Genomic DNA, 15,161 nt, shown 5'->3' with positions numbered 1-15,161 from the left:
AAAAGTGCAGCAGAGATGTTTAGAGTTGATAAGAGAACTAGCCAGATCTACATTTTTATTTATCTGAAAATTTATTATGAAATATTTCAAAGAAACAAAAAATTTTAAAACAAGCATCCATAAATCCAGTTCTTAGTTGTAGCCAGTTTCAATACTATATCATGTTTCATACATTTTATTAAAACATAAACAAAAGTAGGTAAGGGAAATTAAGAGGATAGAAACTTACAGTTAGAAAATAGACAGGTAAGAACTTTTCAGTGTGGGGAATATAGTCAATAATAGTATAAATTTTTGTATATTGACAGTTGGTAACTGGACCTGTCTTGTTTTTCATTTTATAATATATAGAAATATTAAATAAATCTGCTCCACATCAGGAATTAACATAATATTGTAGATCAATTATATGTGAAAAAACAAATAGTCATAAAGAGAGGCCAGATTTGTGGTTATCAGAGACAGAGGATGGGGGAAGGGGAGTTAGATGAAGGTAACCAAAAGACACAAACTTTCAGTTGTAGATAAGTACTAGGGATGTAATGTACAATACGATAAACATAATTAACATTGTGATGTATGTTAAGTTGTTAAGAGAGTAAATCCAAAGAGTTCTCATCACAAGGAAAAATTGTCTTTAGTTTTGCATCTACATGAGATGATGGGTGGTCACTAACCTTATTGTGGTAATCATTCCACGCTCTATGTAAGTCAAATAATTATGCTCTATGCTGCAAACATATAAAGTGTTGTGTGTGAATGATATCTCGTTAAAACTGGAAGGAAAGAAAATGATTTAAAAAAAACAAAACAGAAGCATTCTGTTCCCGTTTACTATTTCCTTGCTATTTTCTCTTTTGTTCAGGCTTATTTTGTCACTACTTTTTTTTTTTTCATATCTTGATTTTTTTCTTTCTTTCTTTTTTTTTTTTTTTGGTCATCTAGGGCCATACCCGCAGCATATGGAGGTTCCCAGGCTAGGAGTATAATTGGAGCTGTAGCTACGGGCCTACACCACAGCCACAGCAATGCCAGATCCAAGCCTCATCTGCGACCTACACCACAGCTCATGGCAACGCCAGATCCTTAACCCACTGAGCGAGGCCAGGGATCGAAGCCACAACCTCATGGTTCCCAGTCACATTCATTTCTGCTGTGCCACAATGGGAACTCCCTCATTTCTTGATTTTGAGATGATGCACATGTGTAATATTTTCTCTTTTTAATGTCTTTACTCAAAGCCAGAAGATTTCATTTGAGCCCTCCCTTTAGTCACAATCAGAGATCTTGACACAGCTTTGTACTGTTGTTAACACCTTTCATATTTTTCTTAAAGCACCGTATTGGCTCTAATAATGGAGTTGTAAATTTATAATAGCCAGTGGACATTTGTATTCTAAGCAAAAATTTTACCAATATGTAGTATGCTAGGAGAAAGTTTTAAAAACCAGAGCGGTGCATCTCCATTTTTACATACTGAATAAAGCCAGCACACAGATAGGGATGGAACATAAACACACCCATGAAAACCCCTTGTATTCCTCCTTCTAGCCATTGTTCCCTCCAGATATACTCTCCTGATTCCTAATAATTGACTCTTTAAATTTCGATAAAAGGTATATAGTCTATGTTCTTTTGTACCTGTCTTCTTATAATGTTGTGTTATTGATACCTTATGTACGTTGTTATGTATAGATATAATTTTCTCATTTTAATTGCTGTATATTATTAAGCTTATCTCAAGTACATTTATCCAAACACAGTCAATGGACATGTGATTTTGCTTTTGCATTTTTTTGGCAATTAGGATTAGTGCTGCTATGAATATATTCAACATGTGTTTTGGTGCACATATGAATGTATTTCCACCTTGAAGTGGAAATACTGTACCATTGGGTTGTTTGGTTTGGGTTAATTATTGCTAAATGGTTTTCTAAAGGTTCTATGTCAACCTACCCTTCCATCAGCTGTGTATATGGATTCTTTTTTCACCACTTTCTCATCAGCTTGTAGTATTGTCTCTCATTTTAACCACTCTAATGGTTAAATGGTTGAATTGAAATTTTAATTTATATTTCCATGATAATCGGTTAATTTATACAGATCTTCACATATTTATCTGTTATGTGGGAATACTTCATCAGGAAGAGCCTACCCAATTCTTAATCTCTCTTTTTTTTTCTTTTTTACTTTTTTTGTGTATATATATCCTGTACACAGGCCTTTTTCTGATGTATATATATTCGTAATATTGTCTCTTTTTCTGTGGTTTGCCTTTTCATTCTCGTTTTCTGGTTTTTTTTTTTTTTATCATGTTGAACATTCTTTCATGTTTTTATTGGTCATCTGTATATATTCTGTGGAGTATGTCTAATCCAGTTATTTTCACATTTATTCCCAGGTTATTTGTTTTTATTTTTTTATTGAGCAGTATGTGTTCTTATGTATTCTAGATTTAAAAAAATTCCTTATCTGATATGTGTTTTGCTAATATTATATTCTGTGGATTGTCTTTTCATTTCTTTTTCTCTTTTATTCTTTTTTTTTTTTTAAAGGTTAAAGGAGATTTACTCAATATACTGCGAAGGGAAGCAGTAGGCAGGAGAGCTCATCTGCCCTACAGTAGTGAATGGTTTGGGCTCTTTTTTAAGGGAACTGCAAATAAGAGAATGAAACGTGGCAGTTCTGTTTGCCTGCTGAGTTGTCATTTGAGGCAGAAATTTTTTTTTTTTTTTTTTTTTTTTGTCTTTTGTCCTTGCAGGACCACACCCATGGCATATGGAGTTTCCCAGGCTAGGAGTAAAATCAGAGCTACAGCTGCCAGCCTATACCAGAGCCACACTACCGGTTCTGAACCACATCTGCAACCTACATACACCAGAGCTCATGGCAACACTGGATCCTTAGTCCACTGAGCAAGGCCAGGGATCGAACCCGCAACCTCATGGTTCCTAGTCAGGTTTCCACTGTGCCATGTTGGGAACTCCATGGAAAAAATTTTTAATTTTGGAGAAGTCAAGTTTAGCTCTCTTTCTCTTTGGATGTTTAATGCTTTTGGTGTCATAACTAAGAAAAGGCTACCTAATACAAGGTCACGATTTATGCTTATGTTTACTTCTAACAGTGTTACAGTTTTAGCTCTTACATTTTGATCTACAATCCATTTTAAATTGATTATATAGTATGAGGTATCAGTCCAACCTCATTGTTTCCAACTGAGTGTAGAGTTTTCACAACGTCATTTATTGAAAAGAGTATTCTTTCCCTCATGGAGTTGTCTTGGCACACTAGCTGAAAATGAATTGAGTGTAAGTGAGGGTTTATTTGTGCATTCTCATTTCTGTTCCACAAATCTATATGTGTTTAACTCTCCAAGTGTAATAAATTGGTTTGCCTATTTCTCCTTGAAGTTCTGTGGGTTTTTGCCACATCTTGATGTTCTGTTGTTAGGTACATGCACATTAAGTGTATTTATGCCTTTGGATTATTGACTTCTTTTCTGGGTCTTTTATGGTTTCATATAAATTTTTGGATTGTTTGTTCAAATTCTGTGAAAAAATGTCATGGGTAATTTGATAGGAAAACTTTGGGTAGTTTGGCCATTTTAAAAATATTAATTCTTCCAATCCAGGGGCATGGGATATCTTTCTCTTTCTTTGAATCCTCTGTAATTTCCTTGATTAATGTTTTATAATAAGTTCTCAGTTTATAAGTCTTTTACGAAACTCTTTGGTCAGGATTATTCCTAGATATTTTATTTATTTATTTATTTTTGCTGTGATTGTTAAAAGGTGTTCCTTTTTTAATATTTCATTGTTAGTATACAGAAATGCAACTGATTTCTGAATGATAAACATTATATCCCATGACTTTGCTGAATTTGTTGATCAGATTGAATAGTTTTTGTGTGGAATCCTTAGGGTCTTCTATATATCATATTGTGCTGTCTGACAACTTTACCTCTTCTCTTCCAATTTGAATACCATTTCTTTGTTGTTGTGTTTTTTTGGTGTTTTTTGTTTTGTGTGTGTGTGGGGGGGGTTTGTTTGTTTGTTTGTTTTTTGTCTGATTGCTGTGGCTAGGACTTCCAATACTATGTTGAATAAAGTGGTGAGAGTGGGCATCCTGTGGTAGTCCAGATTTTAGTGGGAAGGCTTTGAGTTTTTCTCTGTTGAGTGTTATATTGGCTGTGGGTTTGTCATAAATGGCTTTTATTGGGTTGAGATGTGTTCCCTCTACACCCACTTTGGTGAGTTTTTCCATGAATGCATGTTGGATTTTATCAAATGCTTTTTCTGCATTTATTGAGGTGATCATCTGGTTTTTGATTTTTCTTTTGTTAATGTGGTGTATTACATTGATTTGCCTGTGTTGAACCACCCTTGTGAATTTGAGAGAAATCCCATTTGGTTGTGGTGTATGATCTTTTTTTATGTGTTGGAGTCAGTTTACTTAAATTTAGTTCAGATTTTTGCATCTATATTCACCAAAGTATTGGCTTTTAATTTTCTTTTTTGTAGTATCTTTGTCTGGTTTTGGTATTAGGGTGATGGTAGCTTCATAGAATATCTTGGGAAGTGTTCCTTCTTTATCTTTTGAAAGAGTTTAAGAAGGATTGATAAAAGTTTGTTCTTTGTATGTTTGGTAGAATTCACTTGTGAAGACATCTGATCCTTGAATTTTGTTTGTAAGGATTTTTTTTTTTAATGATATTTAATTTCATTGCTAGTGACCAGTCTGATGAAATGATCTATTTCTTCTTGATTAACTTTTAGCGGGTGGTAAGTTTCTAGAAAGTTATCCATTTCTTCCGGGTTGTCAAATTTGTTGGCAATAATTTTTCATAGTATTCTCTTATGACTTTTTGTATTTCTGCAGTATCAGTTGAGATTTCTCCCTTTTCATTTCTTACTTTATTTGGGTTCTCTCCTTTTCATGATGAGTCTGGCCAGAGGTTTTTTTCCCTTTTAGAATTTTGAATGTATCTTGCCACAACCTTCTGGCCTGTTCTGTTTTTGTAGGGAAATAAGACAATAGCCTTGTGTAAGTTCCCTTCTAATTTACTCTTTGTTTTTCTCTTGCTGTTTTGAGAGTCCCCTCCTTATCTTTAATTTTTGCATTTTTATTATAGTATGTCTTGTTCTAAGTCTGTTTGGGTTCATCTTGTTGGGAAACTTCTGTGCTTCCCAAATCTGGATATGTGTTTCTGTCTTTAGATTTGGGGAATTTTCAGCCATAATTTCTTCAAACACATTTTCAATCTCTTTTTCCCTTTCTTCTCCTTTTGGGATCCCTATTAGGAATAGATTGTCATGCTTTATATTATTCCATAGATCTTTTATCATTTTCATTTTTTTATTTGATTTTCTGTCTTCTGTCCTGATTTGGTGATTTCCATTATTGTGTCTTCAAAGGCACATAGCTGTTCCTCTGTAATTTTCATTTTGGTGTAAAATGCTTTAAGCTTAGCTTTGATATTGGCAAAGGAATTTTCTAATTTTTCTTGGCTTCTCCTTATAGTTTCCAGTTTCATTTTAAAGTAATCTCTGTTACTGTTGAAATCCATTTCTAATTCTTTGAGTATTTTCATTACTTCCTTTTTTGCAGTCCATGTGTGTTTAACTGAAGCACTCTGTTTTGTTGTTCACTCTTTCAGGGTAATTCTCCTGTTCTTTTAACTGGGAGTGGTTCCTGTGTTTATTCATTTTGCTTATATTTATTTTACTCTGTGAGTTTATGGAAAACAATTATCTTGTGATCTTGGAGGGATATTTATATGCAGGAGCATTCCTGGGTAGCTTGTATGGATTTACTATTGTTTTGGTGTGAAGGTTCCTTTTGATTTGGATGCTTGCTGTCTCTTTCTTCAGTGTGTTCGATCCTTATCCCCTTGATAAGGGATGTGCAGGTGCACAACCTTCTGGTGCTTCCAGGGGAGTGGGTACAAGGGTGACACCTGCAGATACTGCATGGTTGCCAGGCCCTTGGCAGTGGAAGTGACCCACAGGAGGCAGCTGCAGACTGTGCCTGCCTGCACAGCCCTTGGCAGTGGCAGGGACCTCCAGGGAGGTGGGGGTGTCCCCAGGACCCTTGGCAGAAGTATGAATTTCTGCCTTGAAACAAAATGTAATTTATATAATTGCTTTTGAAATGAAAATATTGAATATTGAATGAAATTTGAAATGTAACTATTAGGAAATACTATTAAATACTCTCATATGCTTCTGTGAGCAAAAGTTTTAGAATAGAGTTTTAAATTTTACTGCACCCCTTCGACAAAAAAGATGCAAATGTTAAAATTTCAGAGTAGAACATTTATGGTAACAGTCTGAAGTTATTAAACCAGAACACCTGAAAAGACAATGAAATGTATTCTAAATATTACTATACACATACACAAACTTAATCAGAATTAAAAAAAGCATAGTTTCTGTTTAAGCTTTGATATGCCTTAGTAATAATTCAAGTGTCACATCTTTAAACAGTCAAGTTTAATACTGAGCATGGGACAGGGTTTTATTACGTGCATTAAAAAAGTTTGTAGCCATTTAGTCTTAGCTCAGCAAACAAACAAATTTCAAATAAAAGTAAGCATCCACATGAAGTAGAAAGTAAAGCCCATGGTTAGTAGGAAGAGGCAAGGAAATAGCAAAGAGAATAGAAGAAATAAATGTAATATAGACTAAAAAAATAAAGCAAAGGATCAATGAAAGTAGATGATTCTTTGAAAAGATACACAAACTTGGTAAACTTTTAGCTATACTAATCAAGAAAAAAGAGGGCCCAACTAAATAAAATCAGAAATGAAAGGGGAAAAATTACAACCAACACTATAGAAATACAGAGTATCATATGAGAGTACTATGAACAATTACATGCAAACAATTTGACAAGCTAGAAGAAATAGATACATTCCTAGAAACATAATCTTTCAACACTGAATCACGAAATGAAAAATCTGACTGTATAGATCATTAGTAATTAAATCAGTTATCAAAATTCTCTCAACCAACAGAAGTCCAGGACAAGACAACTTCTTAGGGAAATTCTAGCATATATTTAAAGAAGAGTTAAAACCTTTTTTTAAACTAGTCTAAAAACTTAAGAAAAAAAAAAAAAACCTCCATATTTCATTCCAAGAGGACAGCATTACTCTGATACCAAAACCCAGTAAAAATTCTCTGAAAAAAATAAAATTACAGTCCAGTAATCCTGATAAATGCAAAAAAAAAAAAATCACAGGAACATTAGTAAACAAGATTCAAGAACACATTAATAGTATCATATGATGTGATCAAATGAGACTTACTTTAGGGATGCAAGGATGGTTCAGTATCTACAGATCAAACAGTGTGATAGCCCACATTATCAAAATACACAAAAGTCATGATTCTTTCAATGGATGTGATAAAAGTATTTGACAGAATTTAATAGCCATTTATGATTAAACTCTCAACAAGGTGGGTATAGATGGAACATACCTCAACATAATGAAGGCCGTATATGACAAGCCCACAGCTAATATAACGATGATGAAAAGCTAAAAGCTTCCTCTAAGATCAGGAGTGAGAAAAGGATGCCTACTATTGCCTCTTTTATTCAACAAAGTACTGAAAGTCCTGGCCACAGCAATCAGACAAGAAAAAGAGCAAAGGGGAGGTTGTGCTATCTGGCAAAAATAGGTGAAGGTGATTAAGAGGTAGAGACTACCAGTTATAAATAAGTCAGGGTGGTGTAATATAGAGCATACAGAATATAATAATTTTAATAACATTGTCTAGTGATGGATCTTATGGTGAACGATTTGTAACATTTTAATATGAAATCACTATGTTGGACATCTGAAACTACTATAGTAAATCATAATGCTTGAATTGAAAATAATCCTTTATTTCAGAGATTGGGAGGAATTCATATCAGCTCTTTAGAAATGCTAGGGCTACATGGATATCCATCAACAACACATATGGATGGACATGCAACAAACTTGAAGAAAATTGATGTCTTGTTCACAAATAAATTCATGAATAAATTCAAGACTAAAACATTACAGTGACTATAGACATGTATTATCAGAAATTGTACCTGCATTTATCTCAGACCTAGACTTTCTAGGGAATATAATTTCTCAGGCCTTATTGAAAGGTCTAATGGACTTTAGTAGGAATGGTAAAGAATAAATATTTCTTCCTAGGATAATAAACCATTTGACTGGGTTTGAATGAAATATAAACATGGAAGCTGAATCTTAATACTTTAAAAAAACTCAAAAAATATAATCCTAAATTAAGTTACTAAGATATATGATAGGTATTAAACTATACGCAAATACTGTATGGCTGAATTTGGGTCCATGAGAATGATCTCTGTTGAGCCTATATGTGACCAGCATGTCCACAGTCACCATTAGTTTGAAGAGGAAAGTTGTAAAGCCTGCATTCGGTAAACTTTTTTGGCGGCAACTTAATTTTTGTTTGGAAAGATGTGTCTTCATACAAGTTATCTTCTCCCATTTCAGGGAAGAAGGTGGGCATTGTCATTAGATAAGCCCATTGCTGAAGATACTGATGGTTGAAGAAAGGAAGACGGAAACGATGATCACCAGTGATGTGAAAAGTAGGTAGCAGTTACCGCAGAATTTCAAATTTTATGTTATTTCTCTGGCTCAGATAAAACAAGTTTATCATATATTTCTCTCTAAATTATGGAAAATGAAGGCAGTATCATATAGTGTGTCATTATTTTAAGATTGCTCTTTATATGGACTCACAATTACAGATGGATACCATTTTTTAAAATGCCTTTGAAGAAACTATTTGCCATTAAAGCATGTTACTAGTCTAATCAACTTAACTATAAAGTCAATATAATAACTACATAATTTTTGAATTAAAATTCATATATATGGCAATTTAGATTTTTTTGAAAGTCAAGTATACTATTTATTTTTGTTCCATTATTTTAGAAGTGTGAAAATTAGCTTAAGTAGGGGGAAAGAGGCACACAAAAACACTCTGAACAGGAAGATTTAAACTGACTTTCCAAATTTATGAACCCCTCAAGTACACATATGAAGACCATTGTGCCATGTTTATAGTATATCTCATTGTATAAAACTGCTGCATGTAAATACAGGAAGACAGTTATTTGACGATGTCTGATATTTTTAATTAATTGTGTTGAATGCCTTGTAGTTTATTAGTAGTAAAATACAAAATAAAAATGACCTATAGTTATTTTAGTTTTAAATCAGATCCCTGGATGACCTTATTTTTTTTACATTATATTCTTATTACTCATAAGTAAAGAGAGAGATTTGATTCCTAATCTTTATTGGTACAGTTTTGTCAGTTTTGGAGAATGTCTAGAATCAAACTGGAGAGTAAAATTATGACTTGCTAAAGATTCATTTTTTTTGTCTTTGAGTATTAATTATTTCCCAAATATTAGTGATAGAATTTCCCTTGTTAAAGAAGAATACACTAAATGCTACTAGATCAGTGTGCAAAGTCTGGAAAAAAACCACTATAGTTTGCAATATTTTAGTCTGTCTTCTTCAACATAATAGAATATAATAATCATAAAGTTATATTCAAGCTTTAGTTATTTTTGAAATTCATTATTGTATCTAAAGTCATTTAAAGGTTCAAATGCATGATGTATTGAAAAAACTGAATATACGTAATTCTAATATTTCCATTTCAAAATATTATGTTGACAACCTATAAAATTTTTGTTCACATTATTATTTACTGAAATTTTAGAATGTAATATTTTGGTCATTCGTGAGTTTTTATGCAAATGCGATTTTATTCAGAATAGATGGCACCTTTGTGTTGAAGCCCTTTCCTAAGAGAGTTATTTAGGAAAAGTCTACCAAACATATTCAGGAAGAATTAAACACAGGTAACTTACTTTATCACCTGCTTATCATTAAGTAGAAACATAGTTTCTAAATTAATGTTAACAGAAAAGTTTATACTTTATTTGCGCTTTGATCTCATTCTTTATTTTCACTCTTTTTTTATTAGAGTTGTGCCAATTTCTGCTCTCCAGCAAGGTGACCCAGTCATACATACATATACATTCTTGATGTCATTTTTATTTGAAATAATGCTGTGTTTTAATTCTAAATATCAGATTGTATCACAGAAATCTAATTCCATTGACAGGGAACCTCCAGTGATGGTTGGGATTCTCATGGTTCTGAGCCCCAGTGTATTCAGCAGTTGTTGCCATTAACATCTGCCAGACTCAGAGGTGATTAATATGCTATGGTGACTAGTAGAGATGGCTCCCATTTAAAGGGCTTATTGAAGAGGTAGATGGAGGGATGGATGAATGGATGGATGGATGGATAGATGGATAGAGACAGAAGAAAAGTAAATGGATAAAATTGCATGTACAAAGTAAAGATGTCCTTTATTTTTCTTTAAGGATAAAAGGGTTTTGAGGGAGGTTATGCTTTGTGAGAAAAGTGTAATTCTTGCCATGTTCTAGAAACTCCATGTGTGAAGGATGGAATTTGAATACAAGATTACACTAACCCCAGTGGCCAGGACTCTATCACATATATTTTGACTAAGAGGACAACGTAAAACTGAAAAACAAAGCAGTAAGAAACGAAAGAAAAACATTAAGAAAAATTTGTGTGGTACACTGGAAAAACATGATGGTGACTATGTGGAGAGGTTTGTAATAAAGAGTTAAGCTCTATATTGATGTTTGACTACAAACAGCTTTTAAGCCTCAAACCTGCCTCTTCTCATGGCTCTCACCTGAGCACAGTGATAAGGAAGCCCAGGTTTTCCCTCTTTAGCATCTTCATGGATTCAAACCACCCAATCGCATGCCTTCCTAGAGGCGTCTTCACCCTGGCCCACCCCCTAAACATAATAAAATCCCCAGCCCCGTGTGCTGTCCTTGTTCTCTCAAGCCAGTTTGGACCTGCTGGAGATGGTTCTGCTCATTTCAGAGATCTTATGTAAGTCATAAATCTTTGTACTTTGTGTGTGTGTTCATCATCTGTTGCCACATATAATGAGTTTTGGGTTGCAGTTTCTCCTGTCTTTACAAAGTGATTTGGGTAAAGCAATGTAGAAAGAAGTTTAATGGAACCGGACTTCCAGATTTTTACTACACTTTACTAGGCATTCTTTTCTTATTCTCAAAAAACAACAAAAGCAAAAAGCAGAAGAGGCTAGATCATGATGAAGTTCACTAGAGGTCATGAATTTTCACTTCTGTGCCTCTTGAATTTAAAGTTCCTGTTGAGGTAGTTGATTGTTTAGTTCATTTTTAGTTTAGGAAATCAAAAGAGACTATCTATAGAAGTCATGGTTATGTTAATATAAGGAATAGTTGAAAACATGAGAATGTTCAAGTTATCTAGGAAAGTGTTTTTGGAGTAAAAAACCAAGAACCACTATTTTTCATATAGTTTAACTTTTGGTATTAAATAATTGTTCTTATGGAAATAATGGTGAAATCTAATCACCCATTTTGACATACGACATTCACATGAAAATGCCATTTAGTATTAAAAGAAATCAGAGCAACAGGTGACTTCTCTTGATATTTATATAGCACTTTTCATGCTTTTTACGTTTTAAGATTTCAGTTTCAACTAAACCAGCAGCTTCTACAACATATGTGCTAATTATAAGTATTCTTTTTCATTTAAAATGTCGACAGGATGGGTTTTTTTGCAAAGCTATATATTAGTCTCCTCACAAATTTATGTAATGATGAACCCATTGTTAACATACAGTAGGAAAAAAATCATTGGGGATTGTTTCCTGATGCATGGTTACTGGTGTCTTACTTCACCAAACTATTAAAAGGTGGAAAAAGAGAACATGAAATAAATTTCAAGTAAAACTTTCTTGCCATATGCTGGTTTGCTATGTAAGACTTAATTCCTTAATGTTGAGTATACTTTTGTTCATCTGATTTAATTCTTATTTAATTCTTTGGGTCACTGGTTTCAGTTTCCATTTTTTTGGTTATTCTTTATCCGAGCACATTGTCTTTTAGATATTTTTATACTGAAGTAACCCAAAATTCTGTACTCTAATTAACTTATTCAGATGGATAGGTAATTAAGTTTCTTTGGACAGTAAAGTCATTTCAGTCAACCAGAGAAGCACAAACAGCAATCTAATACTAACAACTTTTAATTTTGTTACTTATTATGAATGTTTCTAAAAATCATGAATATGTAAAATGGATTTACTCTGGGGGGAAAATGTAACACTTTTTCTTTCAAACTTAATTCCTTTCATTATTGTGAAAACATTGTTTTACTGAAATTCTTTTGTCATTCAATTATAATCACTTTTCCCATCTTTAAAATATTAACATTCTTATTTCTCTACTTCTTACTTGTTTGAAATTGTCTTGACGTTCAGAAATTATACTCCTGGAATGGATTAGCAATGAGATCCTGCTGTGTAGCACTGGGAACTCTGTCTAGTCACTTATGATGGAGCATGATAATGTGAGAAAAAAGAATGTGTACACGTGTGTGTAACTGGGTCACCATGCTGTACAGTAGAAAATTGACAGAATACCATAAACCAGCTATAATGGAAAAAAAATCATTATATAAATATGAAAAAAATTTACACTACCTAGTCTTTCTTTCCCTTTAAAATCACTTTCTTAATTTTTATAAAATCCATTGCTTCTATTTTTTTAATCTGAAATATTTAGGATCAAATTTTTATAAGTTGTATATAAAAATTAAGCCAGTTGATGAGAACATTGAAGTTTGATCTAATCAAACACAGCCCTTCCCTATTTTTTCACCTGGAGTTGCACAATTTTTGTGACACTAAAACAATCTTGGTATAGGAGATGAAAGCTACTTGTTGAGTTACTAGGACAATGTATCTTTTACTCAGAATAAATGAACAGAGTTAGTATATCAGTTATCACAGGGAAGCTGGCACATGTATCTTGTCTGAATTTGGATTTTTAAAAAATTGACTTCAGAAACCATTGTGTAGTATTTTAACTAAAATCATCTAGCAGGATATTCAGGAAAAAATCATAATGAAAACGTAGTTTAATATATTTACTTTGTCCTAGTTAGGTTCTCTTGAATGCAGGCTTGTGAAAAAGAGACTAAAATGTTCTCCTGTATTTGAAAAGGGTTCTTTTTTCCCTTGTCCCCTGCTGGAGGCACAGGTGATTTTAATCTAATATTGACTGTGAGAACATGGTGGACCGCCTAGAGATAAACCTCAGAAACATGTGCAGCCTCCCTTGTGACTAGGTACCCTTAGAGTTTTTAACTGAATTGTCTTAACTGAAATAGCAATAGTTTGTAAGTTACAGTTCTGAAGTAAGAGAACTGTAGAAACAACACCCCCTGGCTGAGGAGGCAGCTATGTGCCAGCCCCTTTGCCTACCCCCTACCACTCTTCTTGTAAGCTTGTAGCAATTACATGCCTTATGTCCTTGCTAGCAGCTCTGCTAGCCATGCTCCAAGCATTGCTTATCAGTTTTGTTTTTGTAATCTTACTCAGCTTCTTGGGCAGGAACACTGTCTTCTAGGGGAAGGGGAGGGCTGTGCTGCTTGCACCAGGAAAAACAAGGCCAGGAAGTTTGTATTGTATAAAAGCTACTCAGAACAAAGCCCAGTTGCTCAGATTCTGGAGGTGACTCCCCTGAGCCTGCACCAATGCTGCATAAACCTGGCTATTCCGCATCTCCGAGTGCCGCTTGTCTCTTTCTGCTGCGACGGTTTCTGCAATGGTTCAGGTTTTCCTATCCTGGTACTGGTTTCCTCCCTGACCTCCACTAAGTTCTGAGGAAATAGGAAATATACTTTCCATGCTTCCAGCAGGGCAAGGGGAAAAGAAATAATGAAAAACAAAACAAATACTGGGAAAAAAAGAAAAGAAACGGCCTATCCAAGGATTATGGGACACTTTCAAAAAGTTCTAATATACATGTTATGTAAATACCAGAAGGCAAAGAGAAACAAATATTTGAAACAATGACTGAGAATTTGCCTAATTTAATGTCAGATACCAAACAAACTACAGGTCCAAGAGGAACAGAGAAAACCAAGCAATAGAAATGCCAATAAATCCACATCTGGAAATACCACTTTCTAACTATCGAAAATCAAAAGTAAGGATAAAAATCTTAGAAAAAAGTGAGAGTTCTGGGGAATAGAACAAAGGTAAGAATTATAATCTGGTTTCTCTTTGGAGACAGTATGAGCAAGAGAGTGAAATTAACTATTTAAAGTTGTCAGAGAAAGACCAGCAACCTGGAATTCTCTACCCTGGAAATTATCCTTCAAAGGTGAGGGGGAAAGAGACTGTCAGACAAAAAATTGGAGGAGTTTGGCATCAGTAGACCTGCCTTGGAAGAAATGTTAAAAGCGGCCCTTTAAAGAGGTCAGAAACTTGGATATCTGTAAGAAGAGATGAACATCAAAGAAGGACTAAGTGAAGGTAAAGCAGACTTTTCTTACTGATCTAACAGGTAAGTTTCTTCAAAATAATAGCAGCAATGTACTGCATTAAGTGTGTGTGTGTGTGTGTGTGTATATAATATGACATATCTTTTGTGTGTATATAGATGTGCTTGCATATGAATATATGTGAATTGAATGACAGCAACGCTACAAGGGATGGGAGGAAGGAGTTAGCTTTTTTTGTTACAAGGTACTTACACTGTTACCGAACACAAGTTCATGTGCCCAGTGCACAGTAAGATCAAGTAAATGGAAATGTCAGAGTTTGGAGCAGAGAACGGTTTATTGTAGGGTGATGCAGTGAGACAGGTGGCTCATTCCCCCCATAGTCCTCAAAACATGTCAGCAAAACTCTTAAAGGCAAGGTGAGGGAGGGGCGTGGTGGGTTGCTGCAAATTTCATGGTGTCAAAATCCTTTGTTCTTGTAGCTCTCCATATAGGTCAGTTCATAGTGTTCCTATAAATGTTAGGCCATACAAATGTTATTCTCTGTTCATCAGCTTTTTATCTCTATATGAAAATAGGCTATCTTGCATCATTTTTTTTTTTTTTTTTTTTTTTTTGTCTTTTGTTGTTGTTGTTGTTGTTGCTATTTCTTGGGCCGCTCCCGCGGCACATGGAGGTTCCCAGGCTAGGGGTTGAATCGGAGCTGTAGCCACCGGCCCAC

General features: G+C 34.2%; 1 long non-coding RNA gene across 2 annotated transcripts in view; it reads left to right on the top strand.

The window, feature by feature from the left end:
- Nucleotides 1-15,161, top strand: part of LOC106507797 — an 86,573-nt gene that overhangs the window by 15,433 nt on the left and 55,979 nt on the right. Inside the window, exons 2-3 of one of the 2 annotated variants that reach the window (XR_002346824.1) lie at nucleotides 8,519-8,616; nucleotides 14,230-14,502. This is a non-coding gene — a long non-coding RNA (uncharacterized LOC106507797). Of the gene's footprint in view, nucleotides 1-8,518; nucleotides 8,617-12,610; nucleotides 14,503-15,161 lie in introns of those variants that run through there. The other variant, XR_001304061.2, reaches the window with a different exon arrangement.

Source organism: Sus scrofa, chromosome 8, assembly GCF_000003025.6.
Source record: "Sus scrofa isolate TJ Tabasco breed Duroc chromosome 8, Sscrofa11.1, whole genome shotgun sequence".
In the NCBI taxonomy this organism is placed as follows: domain Eukaryota; kingdom Metazoa; phylum Chordata; class Mammalia; order Artiodactyla; family Suidae; genus Sus; species Sus scrofa.
The sequence above is the reverse complement of the archived record's forward strand: the minus strand, read 5'-3'. Positions and strand labels throughout refer to the sequence as shown.